The following is a 26,259-nucleotide window of genomic DNA, read 5'->3' on the forward strand; positions in this document are numbered from 1 at the left end:
TTTGTTTCAGAAACTTTGTCAAATAAGCTATCTCTTTTTGGAAGTATTAATCTATAAAAGAAGAAAACATATTCCTATTTGTTCGAGATACTCCTATATAAAACAGTCTACCTCAGATAAATTGAATCTTACTGGATAAAAAATGTACATTTGTGTATATTTGGTATGCTTTACCAAGTCCTGATTTTATATGCAATAGCAGTATAGCTAAACATTGCAGTATACTTTGACAACTATTAAACCATCAAAGTTTATTGTGGTATAAATGTTAAAAATGCTAGTAGCTATTTGGAGGTAGATATTAGATAGTGATGTTTAATGAGATGGAATAAATGGCAAATGTAAAATAAAATTCTCAAATAATTTTAAGGAAAATTAATTTTAATTTATTAGAAATCTTTTTTTAAAAGATTTTATTTATTTATTTGGCAGGCAGAGATTATAAGTAGGCAGAGAGGCAGGCAGAGAGAGAGAGAGGAGGAAGCAGGCTCCCTGCCGAGCAGAGAGCCTGATGCAGGACTCTGGGACCATGACCTGAGCCGAAGGCAGAGGCTTTAACCCACTGAGCCACCCAGGTGCCCCTAGAAATCTTAATATAAGAATTATTTTTAAAAGTCCATGTAAGAAAATTTTGGAGGATCGTCAGTTGTAGAAAATCAATAACTAGAAGCATTAATTAAAAATTCTGTCACCATGCTGGGAAGTGAGAGGACATATGGACAAGATTTTAAAGATTTAAGTCATTTTGCAGATGTCAACAGGTAATTTGCCTTTATATTGGACAATTATTTTTAGTCCATAAACCACTGATACAGAAAAATGGTACCAAAATTATGGCCTTTCTGCAGAAATTAAACAGTGTATCTTTGTAAGAAATACTCAAACATGAAACATCATTTGGATTCAACTAAATATCATAAATATTATAATTTGTATATGTTAAAAACAGACATTTTCACATGGATCAACTTTTTTTTCAAGATTTCATTTGTTTATTTGAGAGGGAAAGAGAGGGAGAGAGTGTGGGCACACAAGTGGGATGGAGCAGGGGTAGGGGCAGAGGGAGAAGGACAAGTCAACTCCCCACGGAGCAGGGATCCAAATTCTGGGCTTGGTCCCAGGACCCTGAAATCCCACCTGAGCTGAATGCAGCCACTTTAACAGAGTGAGCCACCCAGGCACCTCTTCATGTGGATTGTCTTAGGTCATCTTCACAAGGACCTTGTGGAGCAATTATTTCAATTTTAAAGATAAGCAGATTAGACTTAGAGAGTTAGAGAGTCTAAGGAACTTGTTCAGAATCTCAGCTACTTGATGGTCAATGTGAACCTTAACTGAGCTCTTCTACCCCCAAATATTGTGATTTTCCCACTACCTACACCAACTGAAGTAATTAATAGCCTCATTTGGACATCTCAATAAATGTCTTATCTCTTCAGTAAATATCTACAAGATTTCTACTATTTCTGACATCTCTGCATTACATTGTGGAGATTGAAGAGTTACCTTGACTGATCTCAAGTAAATTTTGTTCTTCTGTATGTTGTTTAATATGTTGTTTTTCTATGGCTGCTTTCAAAACTCTCAAATGAAGCATACATTTGACTGTCTGTGTGTAGATGTTATTTTCCTTGCACTTACTATGCTTATGTTCTAATGAGCTTGAATTTGTACATTTATGTTTTTTACCAAATTTGAGAAACAAGCCACATTTTTTAATCCATTTATTCTGTCCCTTTATTTTTTTTTTTTCCTCTCCTGGTACAATCACTGCATATATGTTAGGCCATCTTCAATTGTTGCACCTTTTCTGAGTCTGTTCATTTTTTGCATTTAATTCTCTCTTATCTAATTTATTATTTATCTGTCTTAAAGTTTATTTACTTTATCCTCGATATGTTGTTAATCCTGTCAGGTGAAATTTTTATTTCAGATTGTATTTTCCACTTTTTAATTTCTTTTTTATTCTTATAGCTTCTATTCCTTTGCTGAGATTTGTCTTTTTATTCATCATCAATGTATTTCCATATCCATGAAGATAATTATAGTAGCTTGTTTAAAATCTGTTCTGATGCCAACATCTTGATCCATCTCTACTTTTGTCTTTGCTGATTGTTTTTTTCTTTGAGTGTGGCATTTTTCCATTTCATTGGAATTTGTGTAATTTGGATTTGTGTTCTGGGTATGAATTATACATTGTAGAGATTCTGGATTAGGTTAATATACTTTCAAAGAATGTTGTTGTTGTTGTTTTTGAGTGTGCAGTTTGACAGAACTCAAACTACATTTTTTTTCCATGTGATGCATGGCAAGTTCGCCAAATATTTAGGCATAATGTGATGTTTCTACCTTATCTCTCTTTTTAGAAATCCTGCCCTCACTCTACTCTGAACCCTCTTAATTTTTCAGCTGTGTAGTTGTCCCAGACTCTGCTCTTCTTGGTTCATCAGTCTATTAAAAAAGTTTTATCACATCCATATTGTAGTTGCACAACATTGCACTAATGTTGGTGCTGTCTGTCCTCAGGCTCTGAGTGGTGAAACTAGGAAGCTTACCTAGGATTTTTCTCTTCTAGCAAGTGTTGACTTACCTGTGACATATGTCTGCTTTGCTCAGTCTTCAGTGACCTTAGATAATTGCTTTTCTTTACACATTACACTGTAGTTTATGGAATCATATAACATCTGGTGTTTGTACCTGGCTTCTTTTACTTAGCATAATGCTTTAAAATTAATTTGCAATGTTGTATATATAAGAGATTATTCCCTTATGTTCATATTCTTTTACTATTGAGTAGTATTTTGTTGTGTGAATATGCCACAATGTGTTAATCCATTAACTATTTAATGAACACTTGGGTTGTTTTTAGTTTGGGCTATTCTGAATAAAGTTCTTTAAAAATTCAAATAGAAGATGTTGGGTGGAAATATAGTTTTATTTTTTATTTTTTTTTGGAAATACTTGGTCATGTGTAGGTGTTACATGTAACTTAAAGTATAAATTTTTTTTTCAAAAGCAATGACATTATTTTATATTCCCATCAATAATGTTTGAGATTTCTTGTAGATCCACATTTTCACTTGGTATTATCAGTCTTTAAAACAGTAATCATTCTAGGGATGCCTGGGTGGCTATATCCTCAGAACTTATTCATCTTTTACCTGAAAGTTTGTACCCTTTGACCAACATCTCTCCATATTCCTCAGCACCTAACTCTTTGCAACCACCATTCTACTCTCTAAGTAGAAAGCCTTTTTCAGATTCCAAATATAAGAGAGAACACATGATATTTTTCTTTTCTGACTAATTTCACTTGGCATGATGCCCTCAGTTTCCACCCATGTTGTTACAAAAGGAAGGACAGGAAAATACCAGGGACTGACACTGACAGAGTCACCACGATCTGGAGCAATGCTGATCAATGTTTCTGGGGGAAGACAATATAGCACTGCCTCTTGAAGTTTTCTAGCATCAAAGCAACACATGTTGCTTCTGCTCTTATTTTATTGGCCAAAACAAATCACATGGCCCGACCTATCTTCAAAGCACATTCTTACCATGAATCTGGAAGGTTATTGGTTATTAGTTTTCATGTCAACTATCACTCATTAAAAATAACATTAGATAAGGATTCTAATTAAAAATGTGTAGCCTGCATAATCATTTTAGTCTTGTGGTTTTAAAGTCAAAGGTCAAAAGATTATGCATAATATTGGAATATTTAAGAGAACTTGATGTCCATCATGTCTATAAGTTTAATTTATTATGTATAGAAGAGTTAAATATATGAAAGATTTTAAATATGTCTGTAAATTGGACAATTAATTATCCAAATAGATATAGATGCAATTAAAAATATTTAAAGAAATCTAAACTAACATTTAAAAAATTTTAAAAAGATTTTATATATTTATTTGAGAGGGAAAGAGACGGTGTGTGTGCGTGCATGTTTCTGAGAGCAAGGGGGAGGGGCAGAGGCAAAGGGAGAGGTACAGGCAGACATGCTGGGTGAAGTGCCCACCTTGGGGCTTTCTCACAGCCCTGAGCTCACCACCTGAGCCAAAACCAGAGTCAGATGCTTAACTGACTGAGCCACTCAGGTTACCTAAGCTAACTTTTTAATGTGTTTATAAAGTAATCTCAGTCTCCTGAGAAGTGATTGTTAATATTTTTTGAGTTATAAAGGGAGTAATAAATTTTGCCTGTTGAGCTTAAAAATATAAGAATGAATTAGGTTTATGAATTTATTACTCAAATAAATAAATATTAATTTTTAAAACCAAACTAAACTTGAACAAATGCTATCCTTTTTGGGTATCAAATTCTCACATTTAATACTAGTCAATGCTATTATAATCTCAAGGTCTCCTTTATTTTCCTTTCTGAGCACAAAAGCCTGTGAAATGAATACTATTAGAGATTTAGTATGAAGGACATACTAAAAATATATGTTATAACAGAGGAAGACCTGAAGATGCAGTGGGCTAAGTTTCTAACAGAATGGTTATCTTTTCTTTTTAGCTTACATTAAAAAAGAGACAAAATTTTAGAAGGAAAAAATACCATGTTTTCGAGACCCTTTAACATTTCTTTTTTACAAGAATAACCAGTACAGGTTAAGTTGACGGGATTTAGTGTAAGTAAAGTACTTACTGGAATTGGATGAGGGTACAAAGAGAAGAAAAATATTATATTTGATGAAACCCACTGTGCACACTTCCTTTAAGTATGGGCCTATGCAGTGATTTACCTCTGATGAGTAAGAGCAAGTAAGATACTCAAAAACATATGAGACAATTTATGTAATATGTGTATATTTATAAATATACTTATTTATAAGTATAAATAAAGTATAAAGTATATATATAAATATACTTATTTATAAATAAATATAAATATATTTATTTATGGCTTCATCTGTACCACAAGAGAAATTGTAATGACTCTGCAAAGACCACAAATCTTTTGCATATAAGTCAAAGTGTCTATTCCATATGGCTTAGGAATATGTGTAAAGCTTCCATATGGGAAAAAGATTTTCTGATACCCAAATAAAGAATCAGGCATCAAAGAACCTACTGAAAAGTTTGGCAAATATTGACAATTGTCACAAAACTTTGAATTCCAATTTGAAAGTCTACATATTCTATTTTGCAATATTCTCTATCATTTTATATTAGAGATGTTCAGAACTTTCTTCCAAAGCCATGGGATTTAATATATGATTATACCGTATAAACAATGCATACATGTATATGGATATATATATTAGCATTCATTTCAGTTTGCTTCCAGTTTACACATCCTACTAGATACCCCAGTGACTGGTTATTGCTCTCACAGTGAAACTAAAGATATGCCAACTCTCTTGAAGCAAAGTCCAAAACTTTAGAATAATGCTTATATATTTGATTTATATAGTTTATTTCTCCCAGAGTGTTCATTTTAAATTAACTCCACATTGAAATAAGTGATCATGCTAATAGCTGACAGGGCTAGGTTTGGCTGACTTTGTCTTCATGTCATTGACAGTAACAAGAAAAAAGAAGAAAGTCATAGATCCCTTTTTTAAAATACATTGTTTTTTCTTTAAAAGTATTTAAGTTTTTTTCAATTTTTCTGTTTTTTTTTAAATTTTTATTTTCAGCATAACAGTATTCCTTGTTTGTACACCTCACCCAGTGCTCCATGCAATATGTGCCCTCTCTAATACCCACCACCTGGTTCCCCCAACCTCCCACCCCACCCCTACAAATCCCTCAGATTGATTTTCAGAGTCCTTAGTCTCTCATGTTTCACGTCCCCTTCCAATGAATTTAATTTACATTTTTAATTTTAAATTTTAATTTGTTTTTTAAATTTTAAATTTAAATATATTTAATTTAAATTAATTTAAATTTAATTTCATTTTTTTCTTTTAAATGCTGATAAATGCTGTCAGCCCCCAATACTGTGGTCACATAAAGCACATGCAAAATGAGAAAATGGAATGCAGACTCACAGAAAAGAACCATTTCGCTTTTCTAGGTCCTTGTTTTTAAAGAGTAGAAAATTTACTTTAACCAAAAAGGAACAAATTCGGAAGGAAAGAGTAGGACGAAAGTCACCTCCATCAGCCTATCAACATATACTCAAACCAAAAACACTGTAAACTGCAAAAAGATGCCAAATGTTTTTAAAAATAAATGGCAGATGACTTTAGGTAAGAATAACTTTCATGGAAATTGAGGAGGTAGAGGTGTTCAAATTGTTCAGGAGGCACCAAAAGCATGCGAATCATATTCTTTTTTTAAAAAAATATTTTATTTATTTATTTGACAGACAGAGATCACAAGTAGGCAGAGAGGCAGGCAGAGAGAGAGAGGAGGAAGCAGGCTCCCCACTGAGCAGAGAGCCCGATGCGGGGCTCGATCCCAGGACCCTGGGATCATGACCTGAGCCAAAGGCAGAGGCTTTCACCCACTGAGCCACCCAGGTGCCCCGCGAATCATATTCTATTGAAAGGAAGGAAGACTGAGATTCTGAATAAAAATGCTTTATTAGGCAAAAAAAAAAAAATCAAAAAGTATATGTACATATAAATATAAATGTAAATATAAATATATATAGAGAGAGACATACACACACACACGTGTGTGTTTGTGTGTGTATGCATATATACTATCCCAGTCCTAAACCCCAGCACCTGGATTTGTGACCTTATTTGGAAATAGGGTCCCTGGAGATGTAACTAGCGTGGATGAGATCATATTTGAATAGCCTGGGCCCCTAATTCAGGAGGACTTGTGTGCTTCTAAGGGAGACTGTGGATACACAGATATGTACTGAGGGAGAGGGCCATGTGAAGAAGTCCAAAGTCCAAATACATCAAGCTGGGAAAGGGGCCTGGAACAGATCCTCCCATAATACCTCCAAAAGGAGCATGGTCTACGAGCACTGTAGCCTCTAGAACTGTGATACTGTCCACTTCTGTTGTTTCAGCCTCTAGGCTTGTGGTATCTTGTAATAGCAACCATAGAAATCTAATACAATCCTGTTAGAGGAAAAGTAACCAATCAGAAGCCCATGAGGAATTGGAAAAGAGAAAAAAAATCTATCTATATATATAGATATGTCTATATCTATATCTACATAAATTACTCTTTAAAACATTGAAAACGAACGGACATTTGAAGACCGTGTGAAAAGGAAAGCAAGCAAACAAACAAACAAACAAAAACTGAGCCCCAGGATTCACTTGAATTTTCACCTGGAATAGTTCTGGATGGTGCGCGTAGGGAGGAGATTCCAAGGAAAAGATGGAAGTCTCCCTGCTGTGAGGAAAGAGAGATTGGGATTCAGGAAGGCTGGAGTGATGAAAAGGCCATGGGTTCAAGAGAAAAAAAAGTCAAGTAGAAATCAAACTCTTGGAAAAATACACACTGGTGTCCTCTTCAGTCCTTGCTCCATAGGAAGCAGTGTGTGTCTAAGAAAATACTTCAGGTACTAACAAAGAGTCAAGGCAACGGAACCAGATGGTTGCCAAAACTCCTACAAGGCTAGAGGTCATTGGAGTAACAACCAGCCAGAGGGAAGAGTTCCTCTGGCTAAGTCAGAATATTCTGTAGAGACCGGGTAAGGAGCCTGAGTTAGTTAGTTGTAAAAAGGGTCAGAATTACCTACTAATCTCTCACTGCCCATGTGACCGCCAATAAAAGAAGGCAGACAGTAGCCTCCAAAGGACTCAGGTTATAAAAAGGAAGGCAGTTCAAAAGGGAAAGGGAAGAAGGAATAGACAGGGGAAAAAAAATATGCCTAGCGAGGTAGTAGACTACAAGTTTAATATTTCAGCAATGACCTTCAGAGTGAACATCTCAAATTCTGTCCACTTTGTTGTTTCAGCCTCTAGGCTTGTGGTATCTTGTAATAGCACCCCTAGAAAACTAATACAAACCTGTGAGAGGAAAAGTAACCAACCAGAAGCCCATGGGGAATTGAAAAGAAAAAAAGTATCTATCTATCTATATAGATATAGATATGTCTATATCTATCTATATATATATCTATTTATCTAACTCTTTAAAACATTGAAAATGAACACACATTTGTGAACCCTGTGAAAAGAAAAACAAGCAAAAAAAAAAAAAAAAAGAAAAGAAAAAAGAAAAAATAAACTGAGCCCCAGGATTCACTTGGCTTTTCACCTGGAGGAATTCTGGATGGTGAGGGTAGGGAGGAGATTCCAATGAAAAGATGGGAGTCTCTCTGGTATGAGGAAAGAGAGATTGGAATCCAGGAAGGCTGGAGTGATGAAAACGCCCGGTTCCAGAGAGACGGAATTCAAGTAGAAAACAAGCTCTTGAAAATACACATTGGAGTCCTCTTGAGTCCTTGGTCCATAGGAAGCAGTGTGTGTCTTAGAAAATGCTCCAGGTTCTGACAAAGAGTCAAGGCAACGGAACCAGATGATTGCCAAGACTCCTACAAGGCTAGAGGTCATTGGAGTTCCTACCAGCCAGAGGGAAGTGTTCTTCTGGCTAAGTCACAATATTCAGTAGAGACCCGGTAAGGAGCATGAGTTAGGAGCGGGATGAAATGATCCCTCGGAGAAAGCTGACTCTAGAGCTTCCCTAAAGAAGGGGAGAACAACTGTAAAAAGGGTTAGAAATACCTACTAATCTCTGACTGCCCCTGTGACAGCCAATCAAAGAAAGCAGAGATTAGCCTCCAAAGGACTCGGGTCATCGAAAGGAAGGCAGTTCTAAAGGGAAAGGGAAGAAGGAATAGACAGGAAAAAGAAAATACGCCTAGCGAGGTAGTAGACTTCAAATTCAACATTTCAACAATGACCTTCAGAGTGAACGACTCAAATTCTATTGAAAGAAAAGACCTCAATAGGGCAGTGAAAAATAAACTCTACTTAGAAGGAAGCAGAGGCTAGTATAGATTTTGTGGAAAGAGAAAGGATGAAAAGGACTAGACCGTACCCAAACGAATCCTCAAAGGCTGCTTTTCCTAGGTCTTGAGAAGAGACCATGGAAAGACACCTGATAAATGAACAGAGAAAGAAGACATTTCAGAACACAAAAGGACCCTTTTAGAAACACATGGCTATCCTCAAGTTGTCTGCATCCGATGAGAAAACTCATTGAGATCAACCATATTGAAGCCCATAAAACAAGGCTAAAGACATTTTTTGGAAAGCTTTTCTTTCTTTCTTTGTGAGAGAATGAGTGAGAGAGAGCATGAGAGAGGAGAATGTCAGTGGGAGAAGCCGACTCCCCAAGGAGCTGGGAGGCCGAGGCGGGAGGAGATCCTGCAAGACCCGGGTCATGACCTGAGCCCAAGGCAGTCGCTGAACTAACAGAGCCACGCAGGCACCCCTCTCCAGAAATTGGTCCACAACAGCTGAGGGGCACCTGGGCGGCACCCTCAGTGAAGCGCCCAACTCTTTGGTTCTGGCTCAGGGGGTGATCTCAGGCTCTTGAGATTGAGCCCTGAGGCAAGCTCTGGGCTCAGGGCAGAGTCCACTGGGTCTCTCTTTTGGTCCTGCCCTTTCCCCTTCACACTCAATTGTGCTCTTGCCCTAAAACCAAGTATGAAAACCCTTCACAGAAGGGAACAATGGTTGAGAGTGGGAGGGGTGGGGAGAGAAGTGACAGGACCCAGGGCGAGCGGGAGGTGCCCTCGGTGCTGCCCGCCCTGCCAGGGCCGGGCTCCCTCAGCGGATGCCACCTTCGCCCCCGCCGCCCTCGGTGCTGCTGTGGCAGGGAGCAGCAGGGAGCAGCTGAGCCCAGGGAGCCTTGGGGCAAGCCTCCTTGAGCGCCTCCAGCGCCCTCTGAGCGTGCTCGTTGCGGGGGTGGGGGTGGGGCCACAGGTCGGTCCAGGGAGGAGGTGAGGGCGGCGCCCAGGTGCCCCCGGCGGGGGAGGGGCAGGCAAGACCTACAGAGAGATCCCCTTGGGACTGTTGGAGCTGCTGCAGGGCTTCATGCTGGACTTGGCGAGGCAGCAGCCTGCGCACCCTGCCCTGCATCTGGCTCTTTCCTTAGCAGGGAGCCTGTTTACCCCTCCCTCTCTGCCTGTCTGTCTCCCTCCTTCTCCTCTCTGTCTGTCAAAGGAAGAAAGAAAATCTTTAAAAAATCATCAAACAACCCTGCATATTCTTGTCGTTCTTTAGGGCCCCATGCGTCAACATTTGATTTTTACTTCTTGAATTGAAGGAATTGGTTGATTGATTGATGAACTGGACAGAAAGACAGAGACAGCGAGAGAGGAAGCCCAATTTGAGAAGGAGTAGAAGCCATGGAAGTGGGAGAGGGAGAAGCAGGCTTCCTGCTGAGCACAGAGCCCCAGAAAGGTCTGGAGCCCAAGACACTGGCATCAGGACCCCAGCAGAAAGCAGCCACCCAGGTGCCCCACTCCATAATTAAATCCGTTTTTCACGATTCAATCCATTGGATTAAGCAACACTCTTTGGGGTCTGCCTCCTTGGGTTAACACTAACACATTGTGCTTTCCTTTGCTCTTTTGTGATCACTGAGGATTTCAGGAATCTTTTCATGTTTCTTGGCCGATGGTTTCCTCCTTGGGATATTTCTGCTCTAGGATTTTCATTGTTTTGAAGTTACCTATCTATCCTTCTTGATTCCTAGTTCTCCTATTTAGAGTTGTATACAGTTCCTTATCTGGTATCTCCATAGAGCCTTTCATAGTTTTAGTCTTGTCATTTGTTGGGCAAGATTTTTTTGTTTGGAACCTTGGAATGAGTAGAGTCCAACTTCCCAACTGCTGCTGCCCCTCGGAACAATTTGTTACTTCAACTGTAACCCCTGGAGGATTACCAAGCACATTTACATATGACCTCTAGAAATACATATACTGGCAACAGGTCTTTGGGGAAAAGGATGATATAGGACTGAAGCTGGGTAGCTGGGGATGCCCAGCTCGCTCAGGGCGGAACACCGCCCCTTCACAGAAGCTGGGCAGCGGGGGATACCTCGCTTGCTCAGGGCGGAACGCAGCCCCCTCACAGAAGCTGCGCTGGCTGGAAGCCCGGCCGGCCCAGGGCGGAATGCCGCCTGCTTCAGGAAAGCGGAGCACCCGGGAACGCCAGGTCAGCTCAGGGTGGAATGAAAACCGCCTGCCTCCCTTACCCGCCATCGAGCCTTTCTCTTCCCAGAAGTGCCCGTTGCTAGTTAGAAGAGTTCTTCCAAAGTGCTTGTTTCACTATAAACTTTACCCTCCTTCCTGCTTGTCAGCAAGGTGGGATTAACATTTGACCTTCCTCAATCCTTCTATGGGCTATTGTTTTCTATCCAATAAAAGTGAGACTGTCGAGTTGCTCCTGGCAGCCGTCCTTTTCGACTGTTGTCCCTGCTCCCAGTCTTTTGCAGCTGACTGGTTCGTGCCTAATTCTTCTCTCGTCGCCGTCTGGAAGTGGCACCCAAGCTTTCTTGGGCTTCCTGTTTTTGGTGTTCTGTTCCACTCATCTCTGCCACCGCCCCCAGGTCCTCAAAATGGTTTTCTATTGTATCTTCCAGAAAACTGCTGATGTCCTCTTTAGTATGTAGGCTACATCAGTAGGGAATAGCGTTAAAACCTCTTCTGTTCCATGTGGATATTCACGTCGTTGAGCACCGCTTGGTCAAAGTCTGCCCTTTTCTGTTGGTCTGTTTTCTCTGGTCATTTCAGGAGTCCTTTTGTAAGAAATCCTATCCCATCAGATGCTCCTCTCACTCTCTTTCTCCCTTACTCTTGCTCTGGCTTCTTTCTTCAGATTTGCCGGGGAATGACGAGTCCTTTTCATTCCTATGAAAATAGAATTGGCTGATCCACAGATACCATTTTTAGTGATATACAAGTGTATATATAATAACTGATATGGAGATGTACATGTGCACCTACATATATATTCTTTAATCTATAAAGTATGGAGGTTGGATTAAGTCTGAAGTCTCTCGTACAGCTTGATAACCTGTGACTCTTTGATCGATAACTTCCATTTTTCCCACAGGTCAGAGAAACGGGAAAAAATGCACATATGAACATATGTAGCACGTTAAAACATGATCACAAATCCTATGACTCCCCATTCCCTTTGATTCACATGGGCTATGTGACTGTGTTAAACAGTGAAAGAAACGTGCCAGTTTCAGGCCCAAGTCCAAAAGGAACCCCTCTCTTGGAACATTTGCTATTGGAGCTCTGAGTGGACAGGAAAGAAGTCCAACAACCTTGTTACGAAGACTGCACGGAAGGGGAGGGCCATCTGAGCCTCATCTCCCAACTGTACCCATCAAAGTGACAGGCATGTGCATAAAGTCATCCTGGATCCTCTAGACCAAGCAGCCACCTGCTGAAGGCCACCACCCACTGACCTCAGTTAATGCCGTATTAAGCATAAAAATTGCCCCATGAGATCCTGCCCTAATTTCTGACCCCCAAAGCATATGTAATATGACAAAAGGGTTGTTTTAAGCCCCCAAACTTTGAAGTCATTACATAACTAATTGGGTAACATGGCAAATACGTATCCAAAATAATGTAAATCAAGGAATATGTTTAAAGGCACCAAGTTATCTTAAAAAGTTCTCTGAACACACAGAAAAACAGAAAGAGACCCATAACTACAGAGAACAAATTGATCGTTTCCAAAGAGGAGGCAGCGGGTGGACAGGCAAAATGCGTGAAATACAGTGGGAGATAACAGGCTTCCAGTTACAAAATTAATAAGTTGCAGGACGAAAGGCACAGCATAGGGAATATGGTTGGTGGTACAGTACGGCGAGCGCAGCTTAACATACAGACTTGTCAAATCTTGTTGTTTTATATCTGAAACTAATGCAACATTGTGGGTCACCTATACTTCAATTTAAAAATCAAAGGAAGTTTAAAAAAATTAAAAGTGAGCTCTGTTATCCAAATAGGACATACGAGATGGATTTCCCATCATACCATAAATTGAAAACGACTTCTCTTGATAGAACAATGCTTTCCTTAGTCTTAGTCCCTACTCCCTCCACAAAATAAATAAATAAATAAATAACTACTTTCGAAAAACATCTTGGTATTTTGAAAATTATAACTGCAGTGAGTGAGGAGAGTGAAAACAAACTGATAATCCACGTTTCCTCATTTCTTATCCCTTTTATGAAGATGAACAGTAAAATCATATGTAAGAATTAACCAGAGAGAGGTCTATTTTCCACTCACTATAATCAAGCTGGAATTCTCAACTATTATTTAGTATTAGTTGATTCTGGTGGCAAATGCAAATATGGTTTCACTTCCTGGGCACATGAGGAAGATTTGGTCGGTGAAACAGACATACCAGGTTGGCCCAGGCCTGCACTTCCAGGGTTCGGAAAATTGCAAGATACAACCTGACACTTAAAACTTCCCATCAACAACTACCGCTGCCCCCCAACATCTTGTTTCTTCCCACAGACAGCTCATACTAAGACCTGTCCACTGTCAGGGTCAAGCTAAAGGGGGATGGCCACAAACTAGGTGGGAAATGAGAGGATGCAACTGCAGCTCTGTGGGGATGCCTAAGGCCACTGAATGCCCCGTCATGATTCTCCAGCACAGATGGGGGCAGCCTGCACCACGTGGGTAGAGCTCTAGGACACAGAATGTACTGGAGTGGCAGTCAACAAACAAATGTGTTTGTGTAATATATAAACCCCCATAGGGTTGTCAATTTGTGGGATTCACTTTTTCTAACTGTTCACCCCATGACATACAATTTCAGGAAACCCAGAGCCCATGGATTATTGTTAAGGGCACATTCGGACTCAATCAAAGTGTAACTAAGCGTAATCATACACATAAATACAAATATCATTAAAAAAGTCAATACCACCTCAAACTTTCTTTTTTATTCCCAAATGAACTTTTATGGGTTTTAATATCAATTAATGTGCTTATAGAACTGGTAAAAAAACAGTCACTGATGAAATTTTAAAATTACCACTCTGCTTTCCCTAATTTCTGTTGATGTACTTTTATCTCACACAAAAATGAATTACTAAGGAATAAATCATACTTCACTGAACACGTTTCAGCTGAAATGATGCACCAAGATGTACAGCTTTGGTCAGGCTTATACTGCTGTTGTCAACATAGTATATGGGGTGTAAGAGCTACTGTCTTTTCCTTCTCCCATGAATATTAGTCCTAACAGACTCTTCACGTGGAAAGAAAACTTAGTCTAGAAGGTACACTAATTCCTCTCCTCCCTGGTGAAAAATACTGTTAGAGGTATTAGTTTTAGACAGAGAAGCAAGTTCACTTTGGAAAAAAGCACACACACACACACACAAAACCCTCCAACATGACCTTTATTTTATTTTATTTTTTTAAAGAATTTTTATTTATTTATTTGAAAGAGAGACAGTGAGAGAGAACATGAGTGAGGAGAAGGTCAGAGGGAGAAGCAGACTTCCCATGGAGCTGGGAGCCTGATGTGGGACTCGATCCTGGGACTCCAGGATCATGACCTGAGCCGAAGGCAGTCGTCCAACCAACTGAGCCACCCAGGCACCCCCAACATGACCTTTAATACAGTGATAAGGGTGAAAGTGTAAACTTCATTTGGAAACAGCACTCAAAATACTGTTTTGAAGGGCCTTTACAACAGCGGTATACTATTTGAAAAGATTTTTCAGATCAACTGATTGAATCATATTTAATTTACCTAGGGACAATTAGATAAAATTTAAAATTCCAAACAAAAACTTTTAGGACACAAATAAAATTATATGTGCTTTTATTCCCACAACTATCTCCAAAATCTAATATTCAATGGTTTAAATTGCTGCATTTCTCATTTGCAATGCAGACACATGTGAGATGAGGTGTGAGGCATAAAAGGGAGTACAGGAGGCAACTGATCAGCTGAATAGGGACTGCCCCAAAGATGACCATATCCTGAGCCCAAGAAGCTCTGAGTACTTTACCTTACCTGGCAAATGGGATTTAGCAAGCATGATTAAATTAAGGTGTGAGGGGGGAGAGATTATCCTGGATTACCTCGGTGGTCCCAATGTAATCATGAGAATCCATAAGGAGACAGGAGGATCAGAATCAGAAGGCAATGTGAAGTTGGAAACAGAGGGATAAAAGGTGGTGCAATGAAGGGCCACAAGTCAGGGAATGCAGGCAGCTTTAGAAGCAGGACAAGGCAAGAAAGTGGATTCTCCTCTAGAGCCTCCAGAAGGAACACAGGCTGTTAACACCCTGATTTTACCACACTGAGACTGATTTTTGAACTTCTGACCTCCAGAACTGCAAGATAATCAATTTGTGTTGTTTCAGGCCACTGAGAATTTGTCATTTGCAACAGTGGCACTAAAAACTACTAGAAGAACTCACTGAGACATATTGAGTCTGTACAATGGCAGGGACCATTTCTAGGTGGGACTGTCTTCAGGGTGTGGTAGTACTGGGTCTGGAGAGTTGACTGCCAGCATCCTTCCTCCCTCCCCCTTCCTGAACCCCAGTGCACTGTGTGCCTCCTCCACTGCAGCCCAGGTGACTCACAGGAAGCTGGCCCCATCCACACTACAGGGAAGGGTTCTGTCATGGAAGCCAGTCATGTTCCTCCTGGGCCATTCACACAACCAGCTGCACGACAGTCAGTGCCTTGTTACTGTTCTACGAGAGACAGTAACCTAGGATGTCCCACACACACAAACGGGAAGGGCTTTACAGAAATATCTGGGTTGTCTCTGAATGTGAACAAGGAAAGCAGTGCCCCCACTGTGGGCAGCCATCACACAGTCAGCAGGGGGTGGAAGACAAACTGGCCAGAGGGAAAGGGCAGAGTAGGGAAAAATGGAGAAAATCATGGAGACAGTGTGAATAAAACACATTCTCTGCAAGCCCTGCCATGAGCTGCTTCTTCATGAGATTGAAGGGGTTTTTTTGTTGTTTTGTTTTTGTTTTTATTTTTTTTAATCTTTAAGACAGTTTGAGTTAGGATGAGACAACCATCCAAACTGATTCAGGACGTCAGACTTTACGGAAACTAAGAAAGCCAGATAATAAAAGTAGATGACTCACATGTGTGAAAAGTTTCCTTTCCAACTAAGGGCGGGGGGAAAACTAGAACCTTGAATTTGTGGTTATTCCACTATTCTTGCTATTTTTCATCACTCAAATGTATTTTTCAAGAATGAGGAACTTATTCTCAATGAATACAGTGATGGTTCCCTGAAAATTTGTAACCAAGTAGGGAACAGAGTCTCTAAACAGATTGTTTTGAATTGACTTAACAATCACACAAGATAGACTGTAAAATTTATCAAAGAGTGGGGCTGAGTTTCTTATATATGATTTCATGCAAATTTTTGTCTACCTGATGATTTTTAGTTTTTGTCTACAGGGTGAGTGAATAAAGGTGTCTCAACATGGTCCAGAACTAATGGTGTTCCCTGGCTCACTATGAAATCCAGGGTCATTTCTGTTTCCTTTTCCATGAACTTCTCCTTCCTCTCATTTGGTCTGTTTTTCAATCGGACTGTTTGTCTTCTTCTCAATTTGTAGGCACGTCAGAGACATGAACTCCTTGAACAGCTGATGTTACAGATGCTTTTCACAGCCTGTTGCCCACATGCAGCTTTACTCTTTTTTGATATACAAATCTTTTTCAAATTTTTAAAATAAAGTGGCATGTCATTTCTTCTATGGTCTGTGGGTCTTATTTCTACCTAAGGTAGTCTACCACTTCCCAAATTTTTACATGCCCCTAGATTGTCTCCAAATTCTTTATCATTTTGTTTGTAGAGTTAGAACTTAAACCAATTTACAAGGTTAATCAATCTGACATCTGCTTACATATGTGATAGGAAGCAAGAGTTCTAAGAAAGAGAGTTCTTTCAGCTCTGAGGGATAGAGCTTAAAGTCAATATTCAATGATACTCTGTCTCATTTTCTAGAAGGAACTGGTGGTTTCTGTTTGAAGCTCTGACAATTTTTTCTTAGTCCCTGAAAGTCAAATAGGTTTATGTCTGTTTTGGTTTGAGTCTGTTCAGATAATTCTCCCTGGGACTTGAAGGCTTTATGAACTGAAGGCATGACTGTTTTATAACTTCTGTTATTTTCTCCTTTTGTCCTCAGGGTACTTGCAAGGTAGATTTGGACCTGACCTCAGATCTTACTTTTTCATTTCTCATTTCCATCTCTTTGAAATTTTCCTCAGTGTTCTGGGATATTCCTTTAGAAAATCAATTTTGTGGGGCACCTGGGTGGCTCAGTGGGTTAAGCCACTGCCCTCAGCTCAGGTCATGATCTCAGGGTCCTGGGATCGATTCCTGCATTGGGCTCACTGCTCGGTGGGGAGCCTGCTTCCTCCTCTCTCTCTGCTTGCCTTTCTGCCTACTTGGGATCTCTCTCTGCCAAATAAATAAAATCTTAAAAAAACATCAATTTTGTTCTCAGCAGTGATTATTACTGTTTACAGGGTTCCTATTACATGTTACAACTAGTGAACTTAAGTTTCAAATCTTTCTTGTATTTTTATGTTTTAAAAGATTTATAAAATTTATTTGACACAGAGAGACAGAGAGAAAGTGAGCACAGACAGGAAGAGTGGCAGAGGGAAAAGGAGAGGGAGAAGCAGACTCCCCACTTAGCAGGGACTCCCCACCCCCCCCACCACAGGGTTTGATCTCTGGCAGACATTTAACCAACTGAGCCATCCACGCACCCCAAAGCTCCCTTTCAAAATCTTCAGTAAGTATTTTGCTGCTCTTTACTGTAACTGTATCCCCCTCAGACTTCTTGACAGTAAGTTTCTCTAGCTCTGTAGTCAGTTCTTAATCAATGAGGACACATGCTCTGGACCTCAGTTTGGTGCTCCTCCACCAAGATGCTACCTGCCACTCAGGTGTGTGAACTCTTGCAGCTCAGGCCTAGTCACACTTTTGGGAACTCTGGGGCATCAGCGAACCTGCTCTAAGGGGACCATGCTTTGTGCATAAAAGCAGGCCCCTGCCATGAAGCAGCCCCTCTCAAACCTCCCCAAGTTGTCCTTCCCTACACAGCACAAAGTCTCTAAGCAACTCAACCTGCTGGGAAAGCCCATTTCTCTATGACCAAGGACCACAAGAGAGGGAAGTTATACCATGGGCCCCACACAGAAAGAGGTCTTCACTGAAAGCCTTCAAAAGAGAGTCTGCCTTTTCTTCCAGGCATTCCATCATGGCACCTCAAAATCCTGAGATGCTCTTCCACTGCTCCCCCTGAGATGCCAAAACGCACTTGGCAGTCGAATAGGTCATTCCCACAGCCCACCTACATGATTCTTAAGGGCCTGCCTGGTGCTGGGGATGGGTGAAGGCAACACAGGCCCCTGGTCTTGTGCTCTGATGTCACTGGCTCTTGAGCAAAGGAAGGAAAATGAGAGGGTCCAGGAGACTGCACACAACACCATGTTCTCAGAACATCTCCCTGGCCCCCAAGATCACCTTGTCATGGCAATGTCAGCAGAGCATGGCAAGTGCTACCTCAGAAGTCCCTCTGACACCTCAGCAACAGAGAGAGAGCCCACCCATAAACATAATCCCTAGAACCAGCATCCTTTAGGAACCAAAACCCCTATGAGTCAATTACTTTGGTATGTGTTAGTGTATTTTTACCTATGTAAAATATAAGAAAAAGAGGAATGACATACCTGTATGATCTGGGGCAGTACAGCAACTCGATTTTGAGTGCTTTGGATTATAGCTAGATACTTTTTTTCCAAAAAGAAATTTATAATCCATTTAATAAAAACAATGTGAATTGCCATGTGTGGAATTTTTATACTATAAATGTTTTCATTGTCTTGAGTGGTAGTAATGTACATACACTGGCGCTGGTCTCAAATGGGGGATGTCTGGAAGGAAACAGAATACATGATTAGGGGAGTGAGTGTAAGCCACCACCCTAAACAGTTCAATTTCTCACAAACATATACCTCAGCTATATATTTGGTTGGATGAATATCAACTAAAACTTTAAAATTAAAGTACCAGAAATTATTAGGGATGACATTTTTTGGTAGACTTGTTTCTGATTCTGCCTTGTGACCTGACAAAGGTGGGATGGTGGCTCCTGTTACTGCTTGCTTATTACAGCTATGGCATACAGCGGTGGAAGTACTAAGTACTAAGCCACTAAAAAATTTGAGAAAGGATAAGCAATTCTAATAGTAAGGATATTTTCACATACATTATAACTAATTTAATATTTTAGGACTGAAACAAATCTAGAAGAATGTACAGACATTCTTCATCATTTCAGGTACTTTAACATCCAATACTACCCTAATCAAATCCATGGGACTTTAGTTTTATATAGCCTTTTCCTTGTAGATGAATCTGAAGAATAGAATCAATATAAACTACTTTATGTCTGAAAGAATTCATCTTTGAGTATCAGACTTGACCAGCTCCACAGAATTAATAACAAGTCCCTTTCTTGGTGCAGACACATTGGGAAACAGTGTGGAAATTCCTCAAAAAAATTAAAATGGAGCTGCCCTATGACCCTGCAACTGCACTCTGTATATGCCAAGAAGATACAGATGTAGTGAAAAGAAGGGCACATCTGTACACCAATGTTCATAGCAGCAATGGCCAAAGTCACTGAAGTGTGGAAAGAACCAAGTTGCCCTTCAATGGATGAATGGATAAAGATGTGGTCCATATACAATATGGATTATTATGCCTCCATCAGAAAGAATGAATACCCAACTTTTGTATCAACATGAACTGGACTGGAAGAGATTATGCTGAGTGAAATAAGTCACCAGAGTCAATTACCATATGGTTTCTTACTTCTGGACCATAAGGAGTAACACAGAAGACATTGGGAGATTGGAGGGGAGAAGTGAGTTGAGGGAAATTGGTGGGGGAGACAAACCATGAGAGACTGTGGACTCTGAGAAGCAAACTGAGGGCTTTAGAAGGGAGGCAGGTAGGGGGTTGGGTGAGCCTGGTGATGGGTATTATGGAGGGCACCTATTGCATGAAGCACTGGGTGTGGTACATAAACAATGAATTCTGGAACACTGAAAAGAAATAGAATAATAAAAAAAGTCCCTTTCTCCTTCTTTAAATTTCATAATCAATACAAAAAGTTACATGGTATTGGACTTGAGCTACTACTTGCTGTATGTCCAGCTCTCTTACTGACTTTCTTTTTTTTTTATTTTCAGCATAACAGTATTCATTGTTTTTGTACCACACCCAGTGCTCCATGCAATCCGTGCCCTCTATAATACCCACCACCTGGTACCCCGACCTCCCACCTTTTATATACCTGGAGGCACTTGCATGAGGCAGACAAGTTCTCAATAAAGAACTTTAATTTCAATATATTAAAGTATACTATGTTTTCCACAGTGAATATAGACTATTTATCAAATCAGAAACAAGTTCTGAAAAAAATACCCATATACAGATAGCTAACAAATACACAGCCCGGTACCTCTAAAGGTTAGTACTTCCACATATTTCAAAAGGCATCAAGTTTCTGCTGTTTTCCCCTGATCCAAGCATGCACATTTGTGTGTATGTAAGTAAACACCCAAAGACAACTGAATTAGTAGTCCACATTCACCACATGGATTAATGCCTGTTGTGATCTCTTTCCCTCCCAAATTGTTTCTGATTATTCACTTTAACTAATTTTGCCTGCTTTCCAATAATAAGGAGAAGAAAATTTGCTTCCCCACCCCAGCACCAATCAAAGGGATACTTCTGTCCTGTGAGCCTTCATTTTTCATAGGGGAAAACAAACAAACAAACATCCAAAAAACCCTGAGCAGTGAAACTAGAAATTCCCTCATGTTTCCTTCCTTTCTGGAGCTTACTGCCCTTAGGTTGCACACTTGCCCAAATATTGGCTCCTCCATAAGAAGCTGTAAGTAGCACCTAGTGGATGAAAGATCCAGGATAAAAGGAAGGGCTACTCTGGGCAGTTGCATGGCCTGGGATGGTCTGCCTCACCACTGGGCAAGGTCTGGGGTCTGGGGTCACCATACCTCAACACCGTTAAGAGAAGGCTTCAACAAGAATGTTTATTTCACCATCTTTGCCTGAGAAAATAAACACTGCCTTCAATAAACAGTTTCAATAAAAAATTAAAATTTTAAAACTTAATTTTAAATATAATTATACCAAGAAGAATCATGACACATGTTGAATTATTTTAGGAGCCACAGTCTTCCTGAGGTACAAATAAATAGTTTGTACAAATAGGTAAAATCATTTATTAGGAAACTTTAAACCTCTTACAATAAAGTTACCATTAAATATAAGAATAAAGTGACTATTTTGCTTAAAAATAAACAAAGGTCACTTTGAAGGAGAATGGCAGCTTCCCTGTGGATATCCTCTATACCCAGCCCAATCAGTACTTACCAAGTACAAGTTTGTAGATTTTGCTAACATGGTAAATGATGGAAATAAATGAGGAAGACAATATTTTTAAAACAGTGTAAAAAGAACTTTAAAACAAGTATCTTGATTCTCCTTATTCTTCCACTCTAATTTGTAGCCTTTGGATAATATGTGGGAAAGAACATATATACATTTAAATTTTAACTTAAATGTCTACTGAAATAAAATGCTATCTTATTAAAATTCCTATCCGAAATTTAAAAAAAAAAAAAGTCATGGTGACAAATAATGTTGACAATCATGTAATGTAATCCTATCTTAAAACTCAAAACATGCTAAGAATGAATATTTCAAAACTAAATGGTTCACTTTGTTAAAAATATTCTTACTGAGTATTAAAAAAAATCACCCAATGGTATCATGTTTTTAAACTCATTCTACTCATCATGCCTGTATTTTATCCCACCAGTTCTCTCTAATGACTTAGCATTCTTTCTTGTCTGCTCTCCTCTCTCATTTCCTTTCGCCAGCACCAAAAACACAAAGTCTCCAAAGTCCTGAGAGCAGACTGGAGTATCCCTTTGTCTTCTAGAAGCTGTGCATTTTGACCCTACTGGTCCATTCCACCTGCCCATTAGGCAAGATTGCCCAATAGGACAGTGCAGTCAGGAAGGGAGGCAAGGACAGAATCTTGAGGGATAGCAGAGAGAAAGAATCACCTTAAGAAAACTGGCAAGAATTCCTATCTTACATTGAGGTCTTTCATCCATTTTGAGTTTAATATTTTGTTCTAATAACACAACTCTGGGTGGGCTCCAAGATGGCTCCTCAGTGGGGACACATCACCAGGAAGACCACACCATGATTAGAATTTAGAATCTTCGGCACCCCCACCCCAACCCCTACATTCCCCCAGAGAGGGGAGGGGGCTAAAAGCAGAGCACATCTATGTAAGGAAGCCTCCATAAAAATCCTCATAGCAGGGACGCCTGGGTGGCTCAGTTGGTTAAGCAGCTGCCTTCGGCTCAGGTCATGATCCCAGCGTCCTGGGATCGAGTCCCACATCGGGCTCCTTGCTCAGCAGGGAGCCTGCTTCTCCCTCTGCCTCTGCCTGTGCTCGCTCTCTCCCCCTTTCTCTCTCTCTGGTAAATAAATAAAATCTTTTTTTTTAAAAAATCCTCAAAGCAGGGGTTTCAGGAAACTTCCAGGTAAGTAAACATATCCAGGTACCAGGAGGGGGATGAAACCCAGCTCCACAGGAATACATTCCTGTGCTTGCGACCCTCCCAGACTGTGCCCTTTGTGTCTCTGCATCTGACTGTTCATCTGTATCCTTTATCATACCTTTCATAAATTGTAAATGAAAACAAATGTTTCCCAGAGTTCTGCGAGCCACTCAGTTGAACCGGAGGAGGAGCTGAAGGAACCTCTGATTTGTAGCCAAGTTGTAGAGAAGTTGTGGGTAACCTGGGCCCCTCCTACTTGTGACTGGCACCTGAACGTGATGGAACAGTCTCACGGGACTGAGACCTTAACCTGTGGGATCAGATGCCATATCAAGGCAGACAGTGTCAAAGCTGAGTGAAACTACAGGACACCCAGCTGGTGTTGCAGAGTTGCCTGGTGAGGGAAAAATCCACAGCCTCAGCCTCAGTGTTAGAAGTGAAGTGTTCTGTGTGAATATGGTAATATGAAAGCAGATGGGAGAACTGAAATGTTTCCTTGACATACACTCTCACACAAAATATTATGTATGCCAGGTCTTTGCTGATGTGATATAGCACATATTCAAGTTCTAGTGAAATATCATAAAGAGTCAACTCAAAAAACAAACAAACAAACAAACAAGCAAACATACAAAATATGGATGAGCTGGGAGAAAATAAGCAATGTTTCCTCTTTCCTATCAAGAGAAAGTCCATTCCTGAATTATCCAAGATTTTGCTTTTACCTGAATAACCATACAGTTCAATAGTACTTGAAGGAAAAAGCACGTCTGGTCCTCAGCGATCCTTTCCCCTGATATGGCCGGCAAGAGTGGAGTGATTCTTGTGGATCTATCTTTGCTCCAGAGTGGGGAAAAAAAGGAGTTCTTTCACCAACGTTCAAAGGGTTTTTAAAAAATGGCCTTCATTAAAATACATCTGCCCCTCCTTTGGAACCTGCTCACACTACACTCCAGGCCAGCGAGCATCAAGGGGTTGGAAATACGGTACAAAGTCCCATGAAGCCACCTCTCCCTCTAAACTATTCTTCTCTCTGCCAAATTCTGCTTCGGTCAGCCTAAGGATCAAATACCTGTCTTTGGGCAATAAAGTGATGTGCATTAATCAATCATTGGCCCTAACTGGCAAGTTCCTTAAAAACTCATGGGACACAGATGGTTGCCATGACTTTCCCAGGAAGCAGCTACTGTCTTTCCATGAATGTGGCATGAAAATACACAGCTGGGTGAGCAGATGAATCTCCACTCATGAAACAATCATGCTGAGGACAATAAACAGTAGTTTTGGATGGCAGATTTAAATTTCATTCACAGCCAAGAAAACACTCCAGATACATGATGTGTCTCCACTTCCTGCTGTTTCCAACATCTGAGTCCTCCCTTCCATTCCTGTTTCCACCACTTCAGTAAATGTCTCCCGTCCTCATTGCATATAAAAAAGGCTTTAATTCTTTCTATTCTAATGTCTGTAAGACATTACTGTGAACAAGAGCAGGGGATAATTCCTCCTCCAAACCCATCTATGAAATAAAGGGTTCTATTCAGGATCATGACAAGCTGAGGAATCCCTCAAGAGAACTTCCAGAGTCATTTCAACCTGTAAGGCTGGCTAAAATGTTCCTCACCATCTGCCACACCAGGGCTAGGACTGATGAGTGTCTCCACCATGCAGGTCCCTCTGGATGACATGATCGCTGGGAAACCAGGCACGAGGCAAGCAAAAATCAGCACCTGCTCTTCTGCAAAGTTTGTCTGAAGTCCTTGAAGCCATAGAAGAAACAGATTGACTTCTTCAGATCTTACCTAAAAACAAAATTAAAGGTGACAGAATTAAACACATGTTTATGCAGAGATGCACTGCAATGCAGATTCAGTTCTGAGAAAGAAAAACTAGAAGTTAAAGGTACCGTTAAACTCCTGCACCAAGTTCTTAGTGACAAGGAAGCAGGTGTGTGGCAAGAAGCCCAAGGGTGAAGAGTTGGGGTCTGGAGCTACAGTGCCTGGCTCCAATGCAGGCTCTGCTTTTTGCTTTTTGCTAGCTAAGCTGTGGCCAGTGGAGAACCACCAAACTTCTCCGTTTGCATCAGTCTCTACCTCTGAAAAATAAGGATGATAAAAGAATTTACCACAAAGTGCTGGCACAGGGATAAGTGACTTACAACAGTGCCTGTATCATCAACTGTCATTTAATCACAAAAATAATGCAAAGACAATCGTCCTCCAAATTTACAGTGTGCTTTGAATAGGGTTTTTTCTATAATATGCATATGTATCATGGAAAGTTCTTGAAAAATCTCAGAGCTAAATAAGACCTTAAAGACCTGGCTCAGTTATTTGACCTTGAAGCCCATTCATCAGGCATTTCTACACCAGCCCTCCTTTTTTTTTTTTTTTTTTTTTTTTTTGCCTGTGCAGGTAGCTACCTCGAGGGCTGCCGCCAAATCATCACTTCCACAAAGAACCATTCAGAAATTTAAATTTCTGGAACTCATATCATTGCTGGACTTCTGGCATAAGTCCATTGTTCCTGGTGGATGCTTCCAGTAGTAGGAAATGGAACATGCTCAATGAGGGCAGGGGGTTGTGTTTGACTTGCTCACTGCCATATCTCCAGCACCTAGAAAGGTGCCTGAAACACATAGCTGGCATCCAGTAAATGTGTGCAATAAATAAGTGAACTAGACAAGAATAGATATGCACTGGTAGACGTGGCCTGTGGAGTACAGCTTCAAAAGTAGGAGAGTATTGAGACTCCTACATGGTAGGTTGCATGGCACTGAGTTAAAGAAAATGGGTCCTACAATCAGACCAAAGGTTAAACCTTGAAAGCGGTGCGATCTTGGACAAGTCATCTACAAGAACAAAGACCCCTGTCTTCTATTGATAACAGCTGGGAAGAGAGAATCCATTTCAGAAGGAAAGGGGACACAGGACAGCTGTGTACGACACTTATATTGTCAAGATGGCAGTGTAAATTCACTTCATGGGGTCCCACACCATCATCCCCCACTTCCATTTGAAATACATGGTAATGATAGATGAAATATATATATATTTTTTTCAGTGTAACAGTATTCGTTGTTTTTGCACCACACCCAGTGCTCCATGCAATCCATGCCCTCTCTAATACCCACCACCTAGTTCCCCCAACCTCTCACCCCCTACCCCTTCAAAACCCTCAGATTATTTTTCAGAGTCCATAGTCTGTCATGGTTCACCTCCCCTTCCAGTTTCCCTCAACTCCCTTCTCTCCATCTCCCCTTGTCCACCATGCTATTTGTCATGCTCCACAAATAAGTGGAACCATATGATAATTGACTCTCTCTGCTTGACTTATTTCACTCAGCATAATCTCTTCCTGGAAGAGATTATATATATATTTTTAAAAGATTTATTTACTTACTTATTTATTTGACAGAGAGAAATCACAAGTAGGCAGAGAGGCAGAGAGAGAGAGAGAGAGGAGGAGGAAGAGGGCTCCCTGCTGATGCAGGACTCAATTCCAGAACCCTGAGATCATAACCTGAGCTGAAGAGACAGGCTTTAACCCACCCACTTAGCCACCCAAGTGCCCCTAGATTAAATACATATATTTTTTAAAGATTTTATTTATTTATTTGGCAGACAGAGATCACAAATAGACAGAGAGGCAGGCAGAGAGAGAGG

The 26,259-nt window shown here is 40.3% G+C and overlaps 1 protein-coding gene across 1 annotated transcript in view; it reads right to left on the reverse strand.

The window, feature by feature from the left end:
* Window positions 1–18,831: 18,831 nt before the first annotated feature.
* Window positions 18,832–26,259, reverse strand: part of LOC131810312 (piggyBac transposable element-derived protein 5-like) — a 35,193-nt gene continuing 27,765 nt past the window's right edge. Inside the window, exons 3-4 of the mRNA XM_059138084.1 lie at window positions 24,219–24,396; window positions 18,832–18,859 (exon numbers count right to left, since the gene is read on the reverse strand). The gene's annotated coding sequence lies outside the window, so the exon portion shown is untranslated. The remainder of the gene's footprint in view (window positions 18,860–24,218; window positions 24,397–26,259) is intronic.

The sequence above is a fragment of the Mustela lutreola genome, chromosome 10 (assembly GCF_030435805.1).
Source record: "Mustela lutreola isolate mMusLut2 chromosome 10, mMusLut2.pri, whole genome shotgun sequence".
NCBI classification, from domain to species: domain Eukaryota; kingdom Metazoa; phylum Chordata; class Mammalia; order Carnivora; family Mustelidae; genus Mustela; species Mustela lutreola.